Source organism: Elephas maximus, chromosome 10 (assembly GCF_024166365.1).
Source record: "Elephas maximus indicus isolate mEleMax1 chromosome 10, mEleMax1 primary haplotype, whole genome shotgun sequence".
Lineage (NCBI taxonomy): Eukaryota > Metazoa > Chordata > Mammalia > Proboscidea > Elephantidae > Elephas > Elephas maximus.
In genome coordinates this window covers 83,189,796-83,200,310 of record NC_064828.1, presented here as the reverse complement: position 1 = coordinate 83,200,310, position 10,515 = coordinate 83,189,796, and the positions used below count along the sequence as shown (strand labels likewise).

At 36.9% G+C, this 10,515-nt stretch overlaps 1 protein-coding gene across 3 annotated transcripts in view; it reads left to right on the top strand.

The window, feature by feature from the left end:
* The window catches only part of MED6 (mediator complex subunit 6), a 179,123-nt gene that overhangs the window by 84,590 nt on the left and 84,018 nt on the right, over window positions 1-10,515 (top strand). The gene's annotated exons all lie outside the window — the stretch shown is intronic.

Below are 10,515 nucleotides of genomic sequence, written 5' to 3'. Positions count from 1 at the left end.
CCTAAGTATTTTATTTTTTCAGGGGTTATTATAAATGGTATTGCTTTCCTGATTTCCTTTTCATAGTTCTCTTCATAGGAACTTTGTAGGAATTCAGCTGATTTTTTTTTATGTTGACCTGGTATCCTGCTACTCTGCCGAATCTTTCTATTAGTTCTAGTAGTTTTCTTATTCAGTCTTTTGGGTTTTCTATGTATAGTATCATATCTTCTGCAAATAGAGATAGTTTTACTTCTTCCTTACTGATTTGGATGCCTTTTATTTCTTTTTTTGCCTCATTGCTGTAGCTAGGACTTCCAGCACAATGTTAAATATGAGTGGTGATAAAGGGCATCCTTGTCTTGTTCCTGTTCTCAGGGGGAGTGTTTTCAGCCTCTGCCCATTAAGATTGATGTTGGCTGTTGGTTTTATATAGATGCCCTTTATTATGTTGAGGAATTTCCCTTCTATTCCTATTTTATTGAGAGTTTTTATCAGAAATGGGTGTTGGAGTTTATCGAATGCTTTTCCTACATAGATTAAGATGATCATGTGATTCTTTTCTTTTGTTTAATTTATGTGGTGGATTACACTGATTGATTTTCTAATGTTGAGCCATCCTTGCATACCTGCTATGAATCCCACTTGGTCATGGTGTCTTATTTTTTTTATATGATGCTGAATTCTATTGACTAGAATTTTGTTGAGAATACTTACATCTATATGGGAAACCCTGGTGGTGTAGTGGTTAAGTGCTATGGCTGCTAACCAAAGGGTCAGCCATTCAAATCTGCCAGATGCTCCTTGGAAACTCTATGGGGCAGTTCTACTCTGTCCTATAGGGTTGCTATGAGTCGGAATCAACTCGACGGCACTGGGTTTGGTGTTTTGGTTTATATTCATGAGAGAGATTGGTCTGTAATTATTTATTTATTTTTGTTGTGTCTTTGCCTGGTTTTGGTGTCAGGGTTATGCTGGCTTCATAGAATGACTTTAGAAGTATCCTTTCCTTTTCTCTGTTCTGAAATAGTTTGAATAGTACGGGTGCAAACTGTTCTCTGAATGTTTGGTAGAATTCTCTGTCTCCAGTGAAGCCATTTGGGCCAAGGCTATTTTTTGTTGGGAGTTTTTTTAAATTACCTTTTCAGTCTCTTGTTACAGGTCTGTTCAGATTTTTGACCTCAATTTGTGTTAGTTTACGTAGGTAGTATATCTAGAATTTTGTCCATTTCCACTAGGTTTTCAAATTTGTTGGAATATAGTTTTTCATAGTGTTCTGTTATGATTCTTTTTATTTCCGTTGGGTGTGTTGTAATGTCCTCCATATAGTTTCTTATTTGGATTATTTGTGTCCTCTCTTGTTTTTCTTTAGTCAGTTTGCCTAATGGTTTGCCGATTTTGTTGATCCTTTCAAAGAACCAGCTTTTAGTTTTGTTGATTCTATTGTTTTTCTATTCTGTATTTCATTTATTTTTGCTCTGATCTTTATTATTTCCCTTTTTCTGGTGTCTGTGGGCTACTTTTGATGGTATCTTTCTATTTGTTTGAGTTGTATGGCTAATGTTTTGATTTTTTTCCTTTCTTCTTTTTTGATGTGTGTGTCTGTTGTTGTAGATTGACCTCTGAGCAGTACCTTTGCTGTGTCTGAAAGGTTTTGGTATGTTGTGTTTTTATTCATGTTTGATTTTAGGAATTTTTTTATTCCACCTTTGATTTCTTCTATTTCCCAGTGGTTTTTAAGCAAAGGTGTTATTTAGTTTCCATGTATTTGATTTTTTTTAGTTGTTCTTCCTATTATTAATTTCTACTTTGATGGTGTTGCAATCAGAAAGGATGCTTTGCGTTATCTCAATGTTTTGGATTTTGTTGAGGGTTACTTTGTGGAGAACGTTCCATGTGTGTTCAAAAAGAATGTGCACTTTGCTGCTGTTGGGTGGAGTATTATATGTCTATGAGTCAAGTTGGTTGATTATGGCCTTTACATCTTCTGTACCTTTGTTGAGTTTCTTTCTAAATGTTCTGTCCTTTACCAAGAGTGGTGTGTTTAAGCCTCCTTCTGTTATTGTGGAACTGTCATTTTCTCTTTTCAGTGCTGTTCGAGTTTGTTTTATGTATTTAGAGCCCTGTCACTGGGCATGCAGATATTTATTATGATTATGTCCTCATGGTGAATTGTCTCTTTAGGCATTATATAATGTCATTTTTTGTGTTTTATGCTGGATTTTGTTTTAAAGTATTTTATCTGAGATTAGTGTTGCCACTCCTGCGCCTTTTTTGTTGCTGTTTGCTTGATACATCTTTTCCATCCTTTCATTTTTAATGTATTTATGTCTTTGTGTCTAAGATGTGTCTCTTGCAGACAGCATGTTAATGGGTCCTGTTTTTTTCATCCATTCTGTCACCCTCTGTCTCTTTATGGGTGCATTTTAGCCATTTATGTTCAGTGTGATTATTGATAGGTGTGAGTTCATTGCTGTCATTTCGAAGTGCTTTTCTTGTGGTGCTGACATTTTCTTTGTTCCTCTTACTCTTCTGTCTTGAATTCCTTTTGTTTGTGGAATTATTTTTCATTTCTTTTGTTTTTGTAGATTATGTGCTTAATGAGACTTTGTGGTCTTCTTTATTTTGATATTTGTTAACTTTCTTTATGGTACCTTGAAACTTACCCCTGTCATCCTAAGTTTAATCCAGTCTTTTATTACTTAACATCACCTTGACTTCCTCTCCATTTGAAAGTTCTATACCTACACTGTTTATTCCCTCTTTTATTGTTCCGACATTGTTGTCATTTACATATTGATTACTCTGGTTCTCTGTTGTAAATTTTTTAGTTTTGTTTTATCCTTGAGAGTTCATTACCTAGGTTGGTATCTGGCTGATGCTGTCTTATGTCCTAGATTCAGGTTGTTGTCTGATGTTGTTGGTTGTCTAACCAAAGGACTTCCTTTAATAATTCTTACAAGTTTGGTTTGGTTTTTACATATTCCCTTAATTTCTGCTTATCCGGAAATGTCCTAATTTCACCATCATATTCGAATGTGTGTTTTGCAAGGTATATTATTCTTGGTTGGCAATTTTTTCTTTTTATATGTGTCATCCCATTGCCTTCTAGCCTGCTTGGTTTCTGCCAAGTAATCAGAGCTTAGTCTTATGGTTTCCCCTTTGTATAATGTAACTTCTCATTTTTCTCAAGTTGCTCTCAGGATTCTTTCTTTGGTTTTAGCAAGTGTGATTATGATGTGTCTTTGTGACTTTCTCTTGGGGTCTATCCTATGAAGGATTCATTGAACTTGTTGGATGGTTGGCTTTTCATCTTTCATGATATTAAGGAAATTTTCTGTCAGCAAATCTTCAATAATCTTCTCTGTGTTTTCTGTTTTCTTCCCCTATTCTGGAACTCCGATCCCATGCAAATTTTTGGTTTTGATTATGTCTAACATCGTTCTCAGGGCTTCTTCATTTTCCTTTATTCTTTTCTCTTATTATTCCCCAAACAAATTGGTATCTGAGGATCTGTCTTCAATTTCATTGATCCTGTCTTCCATTGTTTCAAATTTGCTCCTAAAACCTTCCATTGCACTGTCCATTTTTGAAATCTTGTTTATCTTTTGGATTTCTAATTGCTGTTTTCGTATGATTTCTAGTTGTTTATTTACTTTGACTTTTTTTTCTTCATCTGTTGGACAACCCAGAATATTAGAGTTTTGGATTACTATCAGGTAGTTCCAGTGCCTTTTTTTCTACCAGAAGGCCATCTGTTGTTTTATTTTGGTCGCTTTCTGGAGCCATCCTCTCCTGTTTTTGTTTTTTTTTTTTAAATGTTTTGATGTTGTCTGCTGTCTTTGGAACATTCAGGAATTAGTTTCTTCATTTATTTATTTTGGATTTAAATGTTTTGTCCCGCTTTTTTGTTTTGTTTGGTTATGTCTGGGCAGGAGGGCTGAACATGTTTTGTGGCTTGCTCACCTGTGGGCATGATACTTCTCACCACCTTCTCCAGGTGGGAAGGGCCAATCACTCAGCTGTCACGCAGTAGGGTGGGTCCAGTGGGGGTGAGGCATGGGAATGGGTAGTTTGCAGCATAAACTGGAGTCAGGTGAGCCCTTTAAAAACAGTCTAGAGGTGAGGGACTTGAAGCAGCACTCTTTAGCTGATGCTGGACTTGAAGAAGCATGCTTCCATGAGTTCTACAGCTGGAAGGAAATGGTATCTCTAACAACTTGAGTTTACTAGCAAATCTTTTTCTAGTATAGTACAAAAGTACAAACATCTTCTTGAGAAACAGGTAATCATGAGCTAGTCTGTTTTATAATGTAATAATCTTTATCTGTGCTATTTCAGAGACAGTATATATGCATAGCCAGTAAAACACAGGTAGAAAATTGACTATGCAAAGGCATTCAACTGTGTGGATCATAGCAAATTATGGATAACATTGCAAGAATGGGAATTCCAGAATACTTAATTGTGCTCATAAGGAAACTGTACATAGATCAAGAGGCAGTTGTTCCGACAGAACAAGGGAATACTGAGTGGTTTAAAATCAGGAAAGGTGTGTGTCCAGGTTGTATCCTTTCACTGTACGTATTCAATCTGTATGCCGGGCAAATAATCTGAGAAGCTGGACTATATGAAGAAGAACACGGCATCAGGATTGGAGGAAGACTCATTAACAACCTCCGTTGTGCAGATGACACAACCTTAATTGCTGAAAGCAAAGAGGACTTGAAGCACTTACTGATGAAGATCAAAGACTACAGCCTTCAATATGGCTTACACCTCAACATAAAGAAAACAAAAATCTTCACAACTGGGCCAATAAGCAACATCATGATAAATGGAGAAAAGATTGAAGTTATCAAGGATTTCATTTTTCTTGGATCCACAATCAATGCCCATGGACGTAGCAGTCAAGAAATCAAATGATGTATTGCATTGGGCAAATCTCCTGCAAAAGACCTCTTTAAAGTATTAAAAAGCAAACATGTCACTTTAAGGACTAAGGCGCACCTGACCAAAGCCATGATATTTTCAATCACCTCATATGCATGTGAAAGCTGGACAATGAATTAAGAAGACCGAAGAAGAATTGATGCCTTTGAATTATGCTGTTGGCAAAGAATATCAAATATACTATGGACTGTCAGAAGAACAAACAAATCCGTCTTGGAAAAAGTATAGCCAGAATGCTTATTAGAAGCGAGGATGGCGAGACTTCATCTCACATACTTTGGACATGCTTTCAGAAGGGACCAGTCCCTGGAGAAGTACATCATGCTTGGTAAAGTAGAGGGTCAGAGAAAGAGGAAGACCATCAACAAGAAAGATTGACACAGTGGCTGCAACAGTGGGCTCAAGCATAGCAATGATTGTGAGGATGGCACAGGACTGGGCAGTATTTTGTTCTGTTGTACATAGGGTCACTGTGAGTCAGAACTGATACCATGGCACCTAACAACACAACACATTATTAACAGAGCCATCTTTTCTAACATTATTTGTAATGTTAAAAAACATTTTTTAAGATAGTTTAAAACAATTTTAGTAAAAAAAAAAAAAATTTTTTTAAACCTAGGATATCATGGCTGTTTTAGAACAGCTAATTAATGTTCCCTTTGTCAATGGACCCTGATTTGATAGCAGTTTAGTCAGTTATTTGATGGGCTTCCGTCTTTATTTTTCTCATATTTTAAATTTTCCTTTTGGGTAATTGGTTATGTTTAGATACACAAAGAACAGCATAAACTGTGAAAGAAGAACAAGTCCAGTCTGCAAGTGGAAAACAAACTTATTATTTGTCTGTGGTTGACAAAAAACGTTTCAAAGACAGTGAACAAAAACGAGAATTCCATAGCCCACAAGGGCTTGCCATAATTTCCTATTGAAACATAAAAGTTCTCTCTATGGTCACCCTCCTCTCAATCAAAAGACAATCTCAGAGTTTTTCTTGATCTAAAATATGGTTGTTCATTGTTTATTTACATAGGTGCAACAATAATGGTAATTTATCATATAGCCTTTTAAAATTGCTTTGCTGGAAGTTTTCATAAGGAACTTCAGATTAAACTTGTAAAAGCTTCTCGAGACTTAGAAGCCAACCCAAGAATTTGTCTCAGATTCCATCTATAGTACACACAGATTTGGGTGAGTTTCTCTCTTTTTGAGGCCCCAAAATATCCTAAAGTTTCTCGGCCTGCCAGGAAGTAACCTTCTTTACTCACCTGTAAGGCTGGGAACCTGGTAAGACTTTGTAAGCATTGACTCCATAAAGTCAGTCTTAGTTCCTTAAAAGTATCTGATCATATCTGAGTCTCTGAACACCATTCTCAAATATGATGCTCCAGTCAAAGCTGGTTATATAACTGAGATTTCCAATTATGCCCTGTTAACAAGGGGGAAAGATTCTTATTGAATTTATGCAAATATAAATAAAAAATAAGATCACTCATTCAGAGTTTTCCAATTCTGGAGGGATCAAGGGGAAAGAAATGATAAATGTTTTATGCATGTGTGCATAAACCTAGTCTATTAAATTATTATCAGTTATAGTTTAGGAGAAAAGAGAAAGTCATTTATTATATCCAGAAAACAGAATATGACAACATCAGTAATATCCCCCCACATAAAACCCATAATAACCTTTTAGTCCACTCAGTCTTGTAATTTTTTTCCCTGTTCCATTTGTCCTGATCAGCAGTTGTGAACTCATCAGGTTCTCCACAAGAGTTCTGGAAATCTTGATTCAGTTCAGTGGTATGAGCAGTGCCATTTAGAAGTCTGAGTTCAAGTATCTGGCATAGTCTTTTCTATGGGTCCCTTTTGTTGAAAAACTCTAGCCTGTGGTTTATTGTAGTCACCTTCAGGACATTATCAAAGTAAGAACTACCTGCAGATAATAATACTTAAAAATAGCCATGGTTAACTTATTACTAGTAATAACTTCTACCAGTGAAAGACCTGATGAGAATTCATCACAAAAGTAATGCAAAGCAAAATTAAAGTCAATCCAAAATAAAAACTTTAGATAAAATATCTCTAAACATAGTGATTAACCTTATTTCCTAATTTTTTTTAATGGTTGGCCATAATCCTTAATGAGAAAAAAAAAAAAAACTTTAGATACATAATGATCCTGAGACCTATTAAAATATGAATTTAAAACCTATAGTTAGGATATACCAAGAATTTACCAGGATTATCAAGTTTCTAAACATCTGAATATTTATAAAACCCTGGAGCTAAGTGAAGTAAATCCTCAGTTGAAACCTATTGACTTCGATGCTACTACATATAAGTTTAAGAATAAAGTTGCAACCAAGTTACCAATTAGAAAATCTTATTGTCTAATATCAAGCAAAACATAAGAGTCACTGACATTCATACACATTTTTAACCAAAAGAGCTGGTGGCTCTCTAGCCGAGTAGCGCAGCTTGGCCCGTCAGGAAGGGGTGGAGGTGGCATATGGCACAGAAGGGTGAGGGGTGGGAAAGCATGTTTCTCTGGTTACTGGTGCTCTGTCTCCTGTTGGGCTCTGTGAAGTTGCTTTCTCGTACTCCCCATCCAGGATTGTTGCTGGTTGTGTTCCAAGATGGTGATGCTGTGCTGTGTTAGTTGGCAGGGGACATCCACTCCATATCTCTCCTCGTTCTCTGTTTTCCACCATTTTCTTTTTCCATTTGGTGTTTGATCTAGTTCTTTATTCCTTCATTTGATGCTTAGGGTCATAGGATTGATATCTGTATCTGTTTTGCTTAGTTTTTTGGGTCTTTGCTGCAGAGGGTTGGTGTGATGCATCTGTCTACAGTGCCATGTTGGCTCTGCCTCTCTTTAAAAAAATTTTTTTTTAATTGATATGTTAAGGATGAGAAAAATGGAATCACACAATAGGCCCAATTAAGAGAAGGCAAAAAAGAAAAGTGGAAGAAAAAAAGGCAAAAAGAACAAGGCCAAAAAATAGAAAACAATTACAAATGTGGTAGATATTAATGCACTGTATCAGTAATCACTTTAAATGTGAACAGTCTAAATGTGCCGATTAAAAGACAGAGAGATTATTAGAGTAGATTAAAAAAAATAAGATCCAATGACATGTTGTCTACAAGCAGCCCACCTTAAATATATGTTAACACAGATACATTAACAGTAAAGAAATGGAGAAAGACATACCATGTTAACATTAATCAAGACAAAGCATATTTCAGTCCAAGGAAAATTATCAGGAATAAAGAGGGGCATTAGATAATGTCAATTCTCCGGGAATAATATAACCCTAATGTGCATATGCTTAACAACAGAGCATCAAAATACACAAGGCAAAAGCTGATAGAATTGCAAGGAGAAAAAGACAAATCCACTGTTATAGCTGGAGACTTCAACACTCCTTTCTTAGCAATTGACAGATCCATCACACAGAAAACCAATAAGAATATAGTTGAATTGAACAGCACTGTCAATTAGCTGGATCTAATTGGCATTACTAGGATACTGCATCCAACAACAGTAGAATACAACATTCTTCTCATGCTCACATGGAACATTCACAAGATTCACAACCTAGGCCATAAAACACACCTTACCAAATTTAAAAGGATATATAAAATATGCTCTCAGACCACTTACTGATGAAGGCAAATGACTGCAGTGTTAGAATGGATTACACCTAAATATGAAGAAAATGAAAATCCTCACAATGGGACCAATAAACAGCATCATGATAAATGAAAACACTGAAGTTGTTAATTATGTCATTCTACTTGGATCAACAATTAATGTCCATGGAAACAGGAGTGAAGAAATCAAATGACAGATTTCACTGGGAAAATCTGCTGCAAAAGACATCTTCAAAGTTTTAAAAAACAAAGCTGTCACTGTGATGACTAAGGTGTGCGTGATTCAAACCATATTCTTTTCAGTCACCTCATGTGCATGAAAAAGCTGAACAATAAAAAAAGGAAGACAGAAAAAGAATTGATGGAATAGAATTGTGGTGTTGTTGAAGAATAGAAGAAATACGACCAGAATGTTCATAAGAATTGAGGATGACTTACTTTCTTTGGACAAATCAGGAAAGTCCAGTTGCTAGAAAAGGACATTACATTTGGTAGTTGTGGTTAGGTGCCGTCGAGTTGGTTCCGACTGATAGCAACCCTATGCACAAGAGAACGAAACACTGCCTGGTCCTGAGCCATCCTTACAATCGTTATGTTTGAGCTCTTTGTTGCAGTCCACCTCGTTGAGGGTAATGGATGTTTGCAGCTGTTACTTCTTATTTTGAGTCACACCACATCAGCAAATGAAGGTCCCGAAAGCTTTACTCCATCCATGTCATTAAGGTCGACTCTACTTTGAGGAGGCACCTTTTCCCCAGTCATCTTTTGAGTGCCTTCCAACCAGAGGGGCTCATCTTCCAGCACTATATCAGATAATGTTCCGCTGCTATTCATAAGATTTTCACTGGCTAATGCTTTTCAGAAGTATAGTGCTGGGTCCTTCTTCCTAGTCTGTCTTAGTCTGGAAGCTCAGCTGAAACCTGTCCATGGGTGACCCTGCTGGTATCTGAATACCGGTGGCACAACTTCCAGCATCACAGCAACACACAAGCCCCCACAGTACGACAAACTGACAGACACGTGGGGGATGTTTGGTAGAGAGTCTGCAAAAATGAAAACACTTTCAATGAGATGGATTGACACAATAGTCACAACAATGTACAAGCATACTTTGTTTTATTGCACTTTGCAGATATTGCATTTTTTTTACAAATTGAGGATTTGTGGCAACCCGGCATCCAGCGAGTCTATCAGTGCCATTTTTCCGATAGCATGTGCTCACTTCGTGCCTCTGTCATATTTTGATAATTTTTGCAATATTTCAAGCTTTTTCACTATTGTTGTATCTGTTATGATGACCTGTGATCAGTGATCTTTGATGTTGTTATTGTAACTGGGGCACCCTGAACCACACCCGTATAAGAGGCCAACTTAATAAATGCTGTGTATGTTCTAACTGCTCCACTGACTGGCCATTTCCCCCATCCCTCCTGCTCTCCTCCAGCCTCCCTACTCCCTGAGGCATGGCAATATTGAAATTAGGCCAGTTAATAATCCTACAAGGGCCTCCAAGTGTTCAAGTGAAGGAAAGAGTTGTATATCTCTCACTTTACATCAAAAGCTAGAAATGATGAAGATTAGTGAGGAAGGGATGTGAAAAGCTGAGATACGCGGAAAGCTAGACCTCTTTTGCCAAACAGCCAAGTTGTGAAAGCAAAGGAAAAATTCTTGAAGGAAATTAAAAGTGTTACTCCTGTGAACACGCAAATGATAAGAAAGCAAAACAGCCTTGTTGCTGATATGGAGAAAGTTTTAGTGATCTGGATAGCGGATCAAACCAACCACAACATTCCCTTGAGCCAAAGCCTAATCCAGAGCAAGGCCTTAACTCTCTTCAATTCTATGAAGGCTGGGAGAGGGGAGGAAGCTGCAGAAGAAAAGTTTGAAGCCAGGGGAGGCTGGTCCATGAGGTTTAAGGAAAGAAGC